Source organism: Hermetia illucens, chromosome 1 (assembly GCF_905115235.1).
Source record: "Hermetia illucens chromosome 1, iHerIll2.2.curated.20191125, whole genome shotgun sequence".
In the NCBI taxonomy this organism is placed as follows: domain Eukaryota; kingdom Metazoa; phylum Arthropoda; class Insecta; order Diptera; family Stratiomyidae; genus Hermetia; species Hermetia illucens.
In genome coordinates, this window is record NC_051849.1 from 106,871,047 (window position 1) to 106,885,821 (window position 14,775).

A 14,775-nucleotide genomic window follows, 5' to 3' on the forward strand; every position below is an offset into this window, starting at 1 on the left:
TCCTCCAGCGGGACAATGAAGTGAATCTAGCTGGTTTTCTTGAAAGTAGCTTTCTTTTTTGAAGGTCGCGCTGCCGAACTAATTAGTAGAAGTACATATGATTTGTTCGATACGTCATTCTTTGCAAAACCGACACCCTTAAAAAAAACTCAAAAATTTAGACAAAAATCGTCTGAAAAGTATTTATAAAAATGTATGTAATGTATCGCAGAATGTAATTTCAAATATACAGATAAAAGATTTGCTCGAGTTATGAGTTAGACTAACTTGAAAAATAGAGTTTCGAGATAAACGCGTTGCGGATTTCAGTATGTTACCTTAATCCTTTGAGTATATAGTTCTTAAGATGTCAGGCCAAACAAACGATCGATTTTTTAAAGTTTCTACAGTGGCCTAACTTCTTAAATTCATTTCCTTTCGCAATCAAAACGGTTGGATCTTTTTACATTTAGATTCATATCACCGCCGTGGAACTGAGTTAGGTTAAACACGACTTCCGGACATCGAATCGCGAATTATGCAACGTGCCACCTCCATCATCAGTTGATGCAGTGTGTTTTTAGGTCACAAAAGAAAAAGGACTGTATTTAATTGTAAATTACTTATAAGGGTAACAATAGTAATTCAACTGATTAACACTTTGAATTTATAATTGGTTGGCTGCTGTGTACTTCAGTTTCTCGTTTATACTCATTTATAATTATCCGTTGGTTTTGTGCTTCAGGCTGAACATCAAAGACTAAGCAGAACTCCAACACTGAATTAAACAGAAGATATTCAATTTTTGAATGTTTAGTGAAGACTAAATGATGTGGTATGGTTTGATTGACTTTACAGTGAGCTCCGCATAATTTAAAGAGATTCGATTTTTCTAAATTTTCTAAATAGAGCCCTGTGGGCAGGCATGGTGAGAGGGGGTTTGAAGGGCGGGATTCCCCCGGCCCGGAGTAGAAATTTCATTTAAGAAAGCATAATGGGAGTGCCCGGAAAATTTTCAGCTCAGATCCGTATAATTTCACTTCGGGCCCAGTTTTTCGCATAACTTCCATCCCGGGCCCGCCGGATATTAAATGATATTAATTATTATTTTCTGTAACAGGTTTAAGTTTTGTCATCTGATAAAAAGCGCGGAAGTGAGGTGCTAAAAGGTGGCTATATGAAGTGAGGCAGGAAATAATGTCATTATAAGAATTATTTTTGCTATTTTTGCAAGAAAGAACTTAATAATAGTAGGCTTAATTTTTGTGGGCAGAGTAGGTGAATGCATTTATGGTATACCATCGGGCCACAAACACCTTCTCGTCATTAGAGAACTAGTCTGAAGCCGTTTAACACTTCTATAACACTCTCGTTCGGTGAGAGCTCTCCTGTGTTTACATAAAGTTGAGGACGAATTGCATTCCCCCTTGCACAAGAAACAAGTCGGAATACCGGAAGCTCGCGCTTCGGATATAAAGGTTTTGTGTTCATCTTATCTAAGAAATTTAAACTAACATTTTTTCTATCCGTATACAGCTACAAAACTACGAGACATACGTACATATTACAGCCGTAGATGTTATGTTCACCCTAAACAAACAAACTGCCTATTTTCGAATACTGTACACATATAGGCACGTATATAGATTGATCGTACCCATATTTCCGATTTACTTCTTATATCTATCTGAATTAGGCACTACGCGCAAAGTCCATTAGCACGCATATACTATATACCTACATACACACATGTCCCGTTGGAATAATTGATATTCATATACAAATGATTAAAAAACTAAAACAAAATAATTCTTTTCGACCCAATTTATACGAACTTACTTCGTTCTGGTATTGAGAAATTGTCTTACCCCCTATAACTTTGTTAATAATAGTTCGATTTTCTTCAAACTTCACCAAATTGTGCGCTATATTCTTTGTTATACGCATGCCAAATTTTGTACTTCTGGGATGAACATAAGGGGGGTGCTGGGTAAATTTCTAAAATGTGGAAATATACTATTATTAACTTTATTTGTGCAGATATCGGAACCGGATATATTTTGAGGCCTAGATTTCGTAGAGATGCACTACTGCAATTTTTTTCAGATTTTTCGGTTGGATAGGTTCTGAGAACGAGACCTGTTACACTTTTTGATGGTCATATTTTGAGCCCTTACTCCCCTATGTTTCACCCAGTATCAAATATTGAACCAGTTTCGAAAAGTACTAATTGAGACCTTTAATTTGATACCCCACATGGCTACATTCTGTGAAAAAAAATTTTGCACCCTCCTTTCACATGTATGGGGAGCCCCCCCCTTAAACTTAACACAAAATGGCGTCAGTTGCTGCATGTAAAGGGAACGGTAGATCACATACTTCTACCAATTTCCGTGACGATCGGTCCAGCCGTTTCCGAATAAATCGGCTGTGACAGACAGACAGACAGACAGACAGACGGACAGACAGACAGACAGACAGACAGACAGACAGACAGACAGACCTCGCAAAGGAATAAGTTGAAGCCATTCACACGAATAACGATGAGCTGGGTAACTAAGAAATTCGACGCAGAAATGTTCAAGGAGGTACTTCTGGAAGATACATTGCTATCGGGAAGCGCACAAAACAAAGTTTCACAGGTCGTGGACTCCGCCTCGACGTAGCACTTTCCGAAGACGAAATCCTAATTTTTGGTGGAATTCCGAAATTGAGGAATGCCGGAAAAAGTGTCTCAAAGCTAGGAGACGCTCCCAGCGCAGAAGAAACCGACCTGAGTTCGAGGAGCTACACGTGCAATATAAAGATGCGAGGAAAAAATTGCAAGTAGCTATCGCAAGGAGCAAATCCGAACATTTCAAGCGGATGTGTACTGAAGCTGATTCCGACCCCTGGGGTGGCGCATATAGGTCAGTGATGTCATCACTAAAAGGCGAGCGCTCCCCACCGATTACTTGCCCAGAGTTGTTGCAGAATATAGTGAACACTCTATTCCCAGTGGATCTGAATGGTACAAGTTTGCCTGCAGTACAGTTAAATCCCGACGAAGTTCCGATAGTGGAAAATGAGGAGGTTCTAGACGCAGCAAAAAGATTGGTTGAAAAAAAGACTCCAGGACCGGATGGAATCCCTAACATTGCCCTGAAAGTAGCCACCAGGACAGCACCAGGTATGTTTGCCCAAGTTTTCACGGCATGCCTTAGGGAAGGAGAATTCCCCGAGCAATGGAAGGTACAAAAGCTAATACTCATTCCGAAGGCAGGTAAACCATTGGGTGACCCCTCCTCATATAGGCCGATATGTCTGGTCAATACCATTGGCAAACTTTTTGAACGAGTAATATATAACAGACTGCTCGCTGTTGCGGAAAAGGAAGGAGGCCTTTCCGACAAACAATTCGGATTTCGTAAGGCAAAATCAACTGTCGACGCAATCAGCATGCTGACTGGCTTGGCTCAGGCTGCAATAGAAGAAGGAAAAAGCTGCGCAGTAATAACCCTCGACGTAAAAAATGCGTTCAATAGTGCAAAATGGAATAAAATCATCGAGGCACTCGACAAGATACAAGCCCCGAAGTACATTGTACGCATTGTAGTCGAGTTTCTCCTTGGGAGAAGACTTTACTGCGACTCGGACGATGGGCTAAAAATATTCCCGACAACTTGCGGAGTGCCACAGGGTTCTGTCCTGGGTCCCTTGCTGTGGCTAGTTATGTACGATGGAGTGTTGACGCTACGCCTACCGGACAACGTGACAACTATTGGCTTCGCCGATGATATCGGAATAACGGTGGTTGCAAAGCACCAAGACGAGATCGAGATCTATGCAAATGAAGCGATATGGGAGATCAATTCCTGGTTGAGAAATTCTGGCCTTTCACTTGCCGAGCATAAAACAGAAGTAGTTCTCATTAGCAAGAGAAGAAAGAACACAACTGTGAAAATCAAAGTTGGCGGAAAGACAATTTACTCCCAACCATCGCTCAAATACTTGGGAGTAATTATTGACAGAAGACTCAACTTCAAAAGACACATTGAGTACGCCGCAACTAAAGCGTCTTCCATCGCTACAACGATCTCGAGGATACTACCGAACATTGGTGGGCCAAGACAAAGTCGACGTCTTCTGCTCTCCAGGGTAGTCAGCTCCGTGCTACTCTACGCAGCTCCAGTTTGGGCAACTGCTCTGAATAACAAAGTGAACTGCCGAAAATTGGGAATGGCGTATCGGTTAAGTGCACTCCGGGTATGCAGTGCATATCGGACAACATCAGGAGAAGCGGCATATGTACTAGCAGGGATGCTCCCCATAGACATCTTGGCGAAGGAAAGTCATCGACTCTACGACAAAACGTATGCAGCTGGAGAGTCTAGCGCATTTCGACGGCAGCTGGCACGGTGGGAATCTATCGAACGGTGGCAACAGCGATGGGACGAGTCCCAAAATGCTCGTTGGACATACCGCATCATTCCGGATATTCGGAGATGGTTTGAACGAAACCATGGGGAATTAAGCCACGAGCTAACACAATTCTTGAGTGGACATGGAGGTTATCGTGCTTATTTACATCGATTTGGTCACGACGAATCACCATGCTGCCCAAGATGTGGTAACGTGGCTGAGAATGCGGAGCATGTCATATTTGATTGCCCCAGGTTCACCGCGCACCGAACAAGAATGGAAGCGGTCGCAGACAGGCGTTTAACACCCGAAAACATTGTGGAGTTTATGCTGGAGTCAACGGATGCCTGGAACCAGGTTGTAAGGGAACTACAAGCTATTCACCAACAGCTTAGGCAGGAAGAACTACGACGAAAACAAGGAAGGGAGAGAACCATAATGAGCCGCAGCTAAAAGCTGATCCAGCCCCGCGATGCAATACTTGATAGGAGTTCCGTGGGGAGAGTGGAATGAGAAGGAGGTGGTTTTAGTGAGTAGAAGTCTCACATAACTGCGTGGCAGGAGCCAGCAGTAGGTTTTGAACCTTTACACCTTCCAACGCCGAAAAAAAAAAAAAAAAAAAGACAGACAGACAGACGGACAGACAGACATCGAATCGATTCTAATAAGGTTTTGTTTCACACAAAACCTTAAAAAGGTGTAATTGGCGTCGTACACATCCCATTGTAGAACACACAGTCAAACGATCGTTCCTTCATGTCCGCTTAGAGGTTGTGTAAGGAAATAATCAATCTCCCCATGCTTTCGGTTCAGTTGCGGACCTAAGTTGCCGATGAGCCGCGCAGTCCATTTGCCTCTTGACTCGTGTTGCCAGTAGGATTGCAAATCACTTAATGTGTGTTGCCAATCTTGACGAGCAAGCACCGGTCATCATTAAAGCTGGTTCTAAGGCAATGTCATTGGCAGACGCCACTCGCAAAGCTCCCCGTCTCTATACTTGGGCGAGGTTGTTACAATGCACCTTCTTTCCAAAGACATCAACCCATACCTCCGAGCCGTTGATCAGAACTGATTGCATTGCACTCATAAAAGACGTCTCCTAGTAGATACAGGACCACCAAAGTTCGTCATTAGCCGATTTAAGGCCAAAATTCCAATTGCAGCCTTATCCGCTGCTTTTTAAGGTTTTGTGTAAACACAAAACCTTAATAAAATCGGTTTACTGTCTGTCTGTCTGTCCGTCTGTCTGTCTGTCTGTCAAATTTGGTAGAAAGGTGGGAACTGTGAACGCTCACGCATACAGTGAATTACATCCTTTTACGTCGAATTTAAGGGGGGTCCCCATACATGCAAAAGGGGGGTGTAAATTTTTTTTCATCCAATATAGTCATGTGGGGTATCAAATTAAAGGTCTCGTACTTTTCAAAGCCGATCTTAGTTTTGACATTCGTTGGAAGGGTGGGGAGCGCGGGGGGTTGAAAGTGATCACTTCTTTAAGGGGGCCATTCTCAGAAACTACCAAACCGAAAAAAAAAAAAATCAGGAGGCTGCCACTATATGGTGCCTGGGCTCCGAAATGCCTTCCATGCCGATATCTGTTTAAATAAAGTTAGCAATAGTATATTACTACAATTTTTTGTAATTGGTTAGAAACCCCCCTTAAGTTCATCCTTGTACCATGAAATTTTGCAGTGATATAGGCTATAATATAGAGCATGAATTTGGTGGAAATCGCACTATTACTAACAAAGTTATAATAACTCAAATTTGTTGCTTCTTTGAAAATTGAAGACTATGAATGTCAATATCACCCGAAAGTGGATACTCTCACATAATATATGCATATATTACGTGCTACGTACTAAGAAATACACAAAACCTTTCGTACCTGAAGCGTCCAGCTTCCGGTTTCCCGACTTGTTTGATTTGCTTGAGAAATTTCATTTTCGAGCTGAGTGCCAATCCAAGATAATTCACCGTTGGTTTTGACTCTATGAGTAACTCGACGATCGATATGGAAAGTAGGGTCGCGATACTCTTTTCGGTATGTACTCCGGAAGGCTGAAAACCATGAACAGTGACCCATTCGCTTGCCCATCGGCTGCGTGCCTCAGTTCGATGATCAACATCCGCAGCCTTCATGATGGCCCTCCCCGATTTAAAAGCTAACTGCCTTGGGGATAAGTCCTCAGCCGCGCTTATTTCTGATGAGCTTTTCCAAGACTTTCCCGGGTGTCTACTCGCACTACCTAGCAGCCGCGGGCCTGAGATGGCGAAGGCTTACAAGCTGTGCCAAATCAAGGAGAATTTGGCCCGCTTATAACATAGCCCGATCACGAGAGCTCCTGTGCCAGACGCGCGCAAATACATTCAAGATTACGGCGGTCTGCACGGGGCACTGGCCCATAGGGGACCATGCCGCTAGGCTCGGCTTACCCTACAACTCGCATTGCCGAAGCTGCGGAGAAGGAAGGGAAACGCTCATGCACTTTCTCTGCGATTGCCCGGCTCTGGCTCGAGTCAGGCTGCGGACACTGGGTAAACCCTTCTTCAGGGACCTCAGTGAGATTTCTAGTTACAGGGTCGGAGAGCTGCTTTCCTTCGTGAATGCTACGGGCTGGCTCTGAAGATCCGAGCCAGCTGGACTCCGCTTCCCTGTCCCTATAACAACAGTCACGGTCTTAGGAGTTTGTGGCATCAAAACGGCGCACCAAAGCGCTAATTGGGCTCCTCGGAGCGGCCACTGATACCTACCTACCTACCTTCCCGGGTGTGTCAAACATACACAGTGGCCGGTATACAGACTGCAACTAGGGGTCTCCTTTTACTTTGTTGATCAGCGCAAGCATCGTCACCTTCCAGCGTCAAGAAAAAATACCCTCCTTCAGGCAAGTTTTGAATGCGCCGAGCAATAGGTTTGGCCAATGCTGGAACACCTACTTCTATACATTAGGACCTTGAGCCTTCCTATTTTTCATAGACAGGACTGCCTCTTCAAGCTCACTCATGGTGAAAAGCGGGTAGTTCTCGATGCCTTCTACCTTGTTGTCATTAACCCGTATGAGGTGTTTAGGAAATAATGCCGTACAATGCGGTTAATTTATTCAGCAGGACAATTCGCGCAGCCCCGATTTTTCGGGTGGCGAGTATATAACCGAGTCCCCTCGTAGAGTAGGCTTTTGTTAATTGCGTTGTGGAGGCTCAAACTCCACAGACTGCCGATATCATATTCATAGCTCAATTTACGACAGTGCGAGCTGCAGCGCCGCCACCCTCCCCTAATAAATAATGTCGATTGCTTCGATAAGTCATGCAGCTGGATCTTTGTTCTGGTACTTTTCGCTGATTAGCACTATATCAATTTTTACCTGCGCAGTGAACTGCGATAGTAACTCAGGATGCGGATCATGTTATCCGCTTCCTAACCTAATTCCTAAAAGGCATCGATTACCTCTGAACAACAATCGCGATTGATGGCCTCTTTCACTTTGAACTTCTCCGTGAGACAGTCAAGATTTCGAAATTCCAGAGAGTCTTTTGGCTCTAGACTAGAAAACAGACTTCTCTTCCAGTAGCTATTTGACTGCCACGCAGAACGTACTCTTGTTATTATAGTTTTCTTCGGGCCTGATTTAACGAGGACCCCGCCACCCTTCCTTTTCCGTATGGAATACACTTCTGCTTCACTGTCTTCGGGCTGATCTTATAACAGATCTCGTTGAGGATTTCCTCAAATGTCAGTTTAATACGCAGACCTGACGGTCCCTTTGTTGCTTCACTATTAATGTTCACCTTGACTTTGTAGACGGTTATTCAACTTCGCTGCGTGTTGTTTCCTCTTGACCTTCTTCGCCTTCTTTTTTTGAACGGTCGATTTGGCGCTTGCAATGCTTTCAGCGATTGCTTCTGCTTTTCGCGGATCTTCTGCTGCTGCCTATGACCCATTCACGTACCGGCTTATCTGGACGAATCGTTTTTCAATTCGCCACAGACCGCCTCTATAGTCAGAACTGACAGTTACGTTCGGGTGGTTTAATGTGAGATCTCGTTGTTTAGGTCTAACCCTCTTCTTAGGACATGGATTGATTTTGTGACTACATTCAGAACCCTGCCGTAACAAACAACAACGGTACGAGTCGTATAGATAGTATATATTCAAACTGGTAGATGCAAGATACACCTAAATATCTACCGAACTAAGGAGTACAACACCCGAATAGCATGCATAACTCCACGCTTGAGACTCAAAAGTTTCTGTCGGCGATGTGGATGTAACCACAACCCCGGTTGATCCCGGTTCCCAAATCCATTTCAGATGAATTCCAGTGCAGACTCGGGTCTGATCGCCTAAGGCCTTGGAACATTCACTCACTACATCATGACCAACAAGTCAATGTGAATGCAGCTTCTCCCGATCGACTTTCTTCTCGGCCACTTGGTGTTGATTCATTCGCCTCATCTTCTTGCATTTTATAGTGGGAACAGTAAAATACAGATCGATTTTATCACGTCACTAACTGCAAAGCCATTTCCTATGAGGCCATCGCACCTCAACATCCGCCGTTGATTGCGGTCCTGCCACTGAACCAAGCCACTGATAAAACAGCTTAAGGAATGCACTATATTAAATGGCGGCAATTTGGTGAGTCAGTCGACTCAGCTGTGGATGAGTACCTGAGTCAAATCAGGGTAATAATCTCGGGCGAGCGCAATGCCGACCACATTGCCTCCTATAGTGTTGTGTAGTGTACCGTTATGGTCTTGAATGAAGTGCTCTAACACACTTCAAGTCTCTGATCCAATATGGATGGTTGCGCCAACGATTACTATTATTATTATTAATTTGGTGAGGAAAAAGGAGTAATGATGTCACTTACGCGATTTCCAACCATTACGAATGTAGAAGAGTTATGAAACCAAGTTGAAAACACATTTCACAAGGTGTCCTATGCAACCCTTTGGGGCAGTATCAACCGAGATACTTGGGTTTGGAATGACGATGTCTAAATGAAGGTGAAAAATCGCGTCTACCACAAGTTTCTTGACGATGAAGTACTGGTCAATTGGCAAATTTACAGGATTGCGGAAAGTAAAAGGAATTCTATTAAACTTTGTTCTAATGATTTCTTGCTTAGCGTCGGCCACCACCCAATAGAACCGTACGTGAGGATGGGACGAATCACGGTTGTGTACATCCAGCGAAACTATCCTTCGACAAAGACCCCCCCCCCCTTCAAGGGATCGCCCCTCTCTGGTCAAGTGGATATCTTCCAGATCAGATTTGATTATCTTGGTCCTTAGCATGGGTACTATTCAATGTGAAAGATATTTCCAATCCTATTCTGAATAGCTCCTTCTTGATAGCTTTGATACTCACATTGTAGTGTTCCTCTATATCTCTGCTTGAATTCCAGCGACCACTCAACCGTGCTAATTACCTTCTGAAGATTTGCCTCCTCTCCACGATCATTTCTCTCTTCTTTCGTTGATTTCCGAGCTGCTCCAAAAGATATGTTAACATGTTTGCCTTCTTCGCTGCGATGATGGACATCAGATGTCGTAGTTCTACTGGTGAGGCTCATCGGGTATGAGAAGAGATATACTGAGATATATGTTTTCGGCTCATGGCTCCTCTAGTTTGACCACGGGTAGGTCTCTCGTAACCCGGGTCCGGACATAGAAAAGCCTGGAGGCTGGTTCTAGCGAGGATACATGCTCTAGATCTATCTCGATCAATATCCCTTGTAGTGTGGAATAGATTTACATTACCGGCTTCGATGAAGGACTCTTAAAGTTAAGAGAAATGCCGATATGCAATATATCATTGGAGCATGTTAAGAGTTGCTCGCTCATTTCGTAGCAACGTAGACGAAATAGCATTCATAGTTGTGGGAATGATATCCATTTTTTGGCTGAGAAGATGCAAATATTATCCGATTAAAAGGTGACCAAATGCCGAGAAGGGGTAACAAAAGGAGAGAACACAAAATCCCAGACCATCACTATACTGTTTATTTCTGAAGGGAATTTCATTATTTTCTTGATATAATAGCATTATTTACTGTTGAAAAAAATTTTTCTCACTTTCCTTAACTGACGTCTCGGTGACATTTCGCTGAATTCATATTGGTCGGTTCGATCATAATTGGGTGAGGCCGCGCAAGCTGCTTGCCGCAACACTCTACCCCGAGCGGATTTTCAGCAATGGAGCAGATGCATGGCTGTCAGGTCGTACTGCCACAAGTGAAAATGAACACATCGCGCACTTCTGCTGGCTGAAAAGGTTTTACTCGGCCGGGGAAATGATGTTGATCGTTTCTCTTAAGTTGATACTAAAATGCTGTAGGCTTTGCTCGAGGTTCTCCCCGTATACCAGCTCCGCGGGACTTGCAGCAAATTTTTCGTAACTGGATTTGAGGCCAAGAAGGTCCACATAGGCCACTATAGCGGACTTAAGTGTCCTGCACTATCTTTCAAGCATCCAATTGGACTGCAAGTGATATGCGCTTGTATAACGGTTGTTTGAAGACGAGGCGTTTGTCTCTCTTCCTCCGACAGAAGGCCTTAGCACAATATTGTGCAGAAATGCCTTTCAGAGGTCTCGCCTCAGGCCCCTGCGTGAACCTATCAATGTTTGTGAGGCAATACCTGAAACTATGCGAATCTCGCAGAAAGCCAAATCAATTGAAATAGATTATGTGGAAACGCTTGGTGGACTAGGGAACACACCTACTTTCTTTCCTCACATGTTTCGTAGCTTTGCTATTTCTGTCATGCAATACACTGTCTGATCAACGAATTTCATGCTTTTGCTCATTGGTGGCCAGAAATACTTGTTCCGGATGTCAGGGTGCGTTCTAACTGACCGTGAACGGCTTGAAAGGCTTCCTTATGGAAATCGGCCGAAATATAGCCTTGGATGCATCGCAGTACTAGACATTGAGCAGAAGATAGAAAATTCCCTAAATGTGTATTTGGAGTTGCTCCTGAGGCCCTGAAGAACTGCGTCGTTCTTCTGGGTGGGAATGTCGGAAGTGAACTGCCTGATAAAGCTCAGGTGCCGGAGTTTTCGAGGGGACGTGTTGTCTGGAAATAGAAGTTTTTTAAAGCAAAAGTGAGTGGACTTATGCCACTGTGAACGGTCTGCCATCAAGGGAAGTATTTTTGTATGTAACTTATGAGACTGTATTTTATATTTTACATACATATTTTTCCAAAACTCTTTCGGGACGTCCGGGTTACTTTTCCTCCCGAAAGTTTCCCCAACTTCCTAATAGGAAATTTATTGCCACACTGGCAAACTCTTAAAACTTTGGAAACTGGGAAAATACTTGGGAAATGCAGTAGTCGCGGAAATTCACATAAATAAAGTCCTCCCAGATTCCAGGCATGTTATTTTACCCTGAAGGAGCTAACATGAGCGAATCATTGTTAGTCAATATTCAAACCTTTATTCCAAACTGCCATCTATAGATGGCTTAAAAATACAATCGTGCCATCTTTCGGTAGTTTCGATATACGAGACTACAACCTATCATTTAATGTGTACAGATGTCGCAAAATTATCCACCGAGTAATCACCGCTTTCGCGGGAATATCCTGGAATGAACTGACGCAATGGAATAGAGTTGCAAATGATCAATTTCTGTGTGGTAATTTACGTCACGATATATGTACTTATTGAAATATGCGACCTCGTCTATTCAGCAATTTCCGCGATGATGTCGCTGTGTTTGTGATGATCAGGAAATTTTTCAGCGCGCTATAAGAAATTAAATCATGTATTGTAGATTTCAATGTGACAACGATTTCAAACAAAGGTTGGAAAATCTAATAAATTCTCTTTAACTTTCCCCTGACAAATAAATGATTTTACTAATTAAATTTATCTTTCATAACGTGTTGAAAATTTCCTAATTATTTCTTAATCATTTCCCGCGCCTAAGGGTAGTAGTGTGACGTTCGATATTTTCACATTATTTCATTTTTCTTTTGGAATATATTATTATTATTATTCTGTTAAGGGAAAGTCGCCCCGCGTCCTTGAATAACTATTGTGTCTCTTTTACTGGTTATAGTGTACCTATTGATCATAGTATCTCAAGCAGGTCTATACCGTTAGGAATTTTAGTATGTTCCTTACTTCCAGATCTTTCAGCTTTGCATCTGGTATAAAGTGTTCTCCCAGATGCCTCGACCTACTTTGCACAAGTGCCGGACACTGTCCCAGGACGTGTATAGAGGTTTCGTCCTCTTCCTCACAAAACCTGCAGGCAGTGTCCGTAGATATCCCTAGCTTCCCCAGGTGATAGTTCAGCCGACAATGACCAGTGAGAATTCCCACTATGATTCGGAGGTTCTTTTCGGTGAGGTTTAAGCAATCCTTTGTGCGCATGGGTTCGTATCCTCCAATAAGCACCCTGGACTGCTCCATCCCTGGAAAGCCTGCCCAGTATAGTTCTCTCAACCGTTCCTCTTCATTTCTTAGATTCATAGCCATGAAACCGTTTCCGATTCCACAGAAGGGTTCTGGCCCGTGTAAATTCATTTTCATTTCATTTCATTTTTCTTTTGGAATATAAAAATGCACGATTATTCTGAAATTTTAATATAATTTTGATGGACGCTTAAAATATACAACAAAAATTGTTTAACTGAATTTTGCGTTAATCAATTTGCGTTAATCAATGTAAGTTCTTTATGATCAAAGTGGACCACTTCAAAAAGATCTCACTCAGGGAAGCAGGAGTCCTCTGGTGATCCAAATTCAAAAAAGTGTTACGATGAGAGTCCATCGTTGCATCACCTTGGCACCAACACGGCCACAAAGGCTCAACCAACCACACTCCTCTAAGAGGTTTGCCAGTTTTGAACATCGACTGCGTGAGATAATATATGGAACCGGACGGCACGTGCTGCAGCTAACCGAATGTTAGCAGTTCGACAAGATGTGGGCCAGGGTTCTTGGTTCTCACATATTATCTCTTTGTTAGGACCCAGAGATTTAATCACGTGCCTTGATTCAGAAGTCAACAAAACAAAAACCAACCGGGGTAAATTACTCAAATAGAGACGTGAAGACTCGAGGCGGAGTGATACCACCGATGATTTCAATCCCAAAGGAGCTGAAATGCCTAACGGCCTTTTAGAGGCCGAGAGTAGAGGACTAACTCACAAAAACCTAACGCACGAGGAATGGACGAGGAATGATCAGCTCTGAGCCGATTCGGACATCTATGCGATCAGCCGCCCTTGTCTTCCTTTTTTCTTCATGGGGGTGTGATGATATGTGGCCCTGCGGCGACCTACCCCAACCTAATCGTTCGTTCGGTGTCTGTCTGTCTGTCTGTCACATCCGATTTATTCGGCAACGGCTAGACGGATTGTCACGAAAATTGGTGAGAGTATGTAATCTGGTGTTCCCTTTACATGCAATAAGTGACGTCATCTTGTGTTAAATTTAAGGGGGGCTCCCCATACAAGTGAAAGGAGGGTCCAAATTTTTTTTCACAGAATGTAGCCATGTGGGATATCAAACGAAAGGTCGCAATTAGTACTTTTCGAAACTGGTTTAATATTTGATATTAGGTGAAATATAAGCGAGTGAGGGCTCAAAATATGACCCCCAAAAAGTGTAACAGGTCTTGTTCTCAGAACCTATCCAACCGAAAAATCTGAAAAAAATCACAGTGGTGCATCTCTATAAAATCTAGGCCTCAAAATATATCCGGTTCCGATATCTGCACAAATAAAGCTAATAATAGTATATTTCCATATTTTAGAAATTTACCCGGCGTCTAACTTATGTTCATCCCAGAAGTACAAAATTTGGTATGCGTGTAATGAAGAACATAATGCACAGTTTGATCAAGTTTGAAGAAAATCCAACTATTATTAGCAAAGTTATAGGGGATGAAACTTCACATTTTTTTGTGAATGTCGTGCACTCTACAACCTGCATGACGTCATCAGCACATATCAATTCGTCAATACCACAACGAAATGAGTTCTTATGAATTGGGTCGCAGAATTATTTTGTTTTAGTTTTTTAGTTATTTGTCAACCAGACATGTGTATGTAGCTATATAAAATAAGCGTGCTTATGAACTTTGCGGGTAGTGCCTAATTCAAATAGATATAAGAAGTAAATCGGAAATATGGGTACGATCAATTTATATACGTGCATATATGTGTACAGTATTCGGAAATAGGCAGTTTGTTTGTTTAGGGTAAGTGTGATATCTATGGCTGTAATATGTAGGTATGTCTTGTAGTTTGGAAAAATATGAAGGATTATGTTGGATTTGTAGCTATATACGGACAGAAAAATGGGCGTTGAAGTTTCTTACATAAGATGAACACAAAACCTTTATACCCGAAGCGTATTCCGACTGT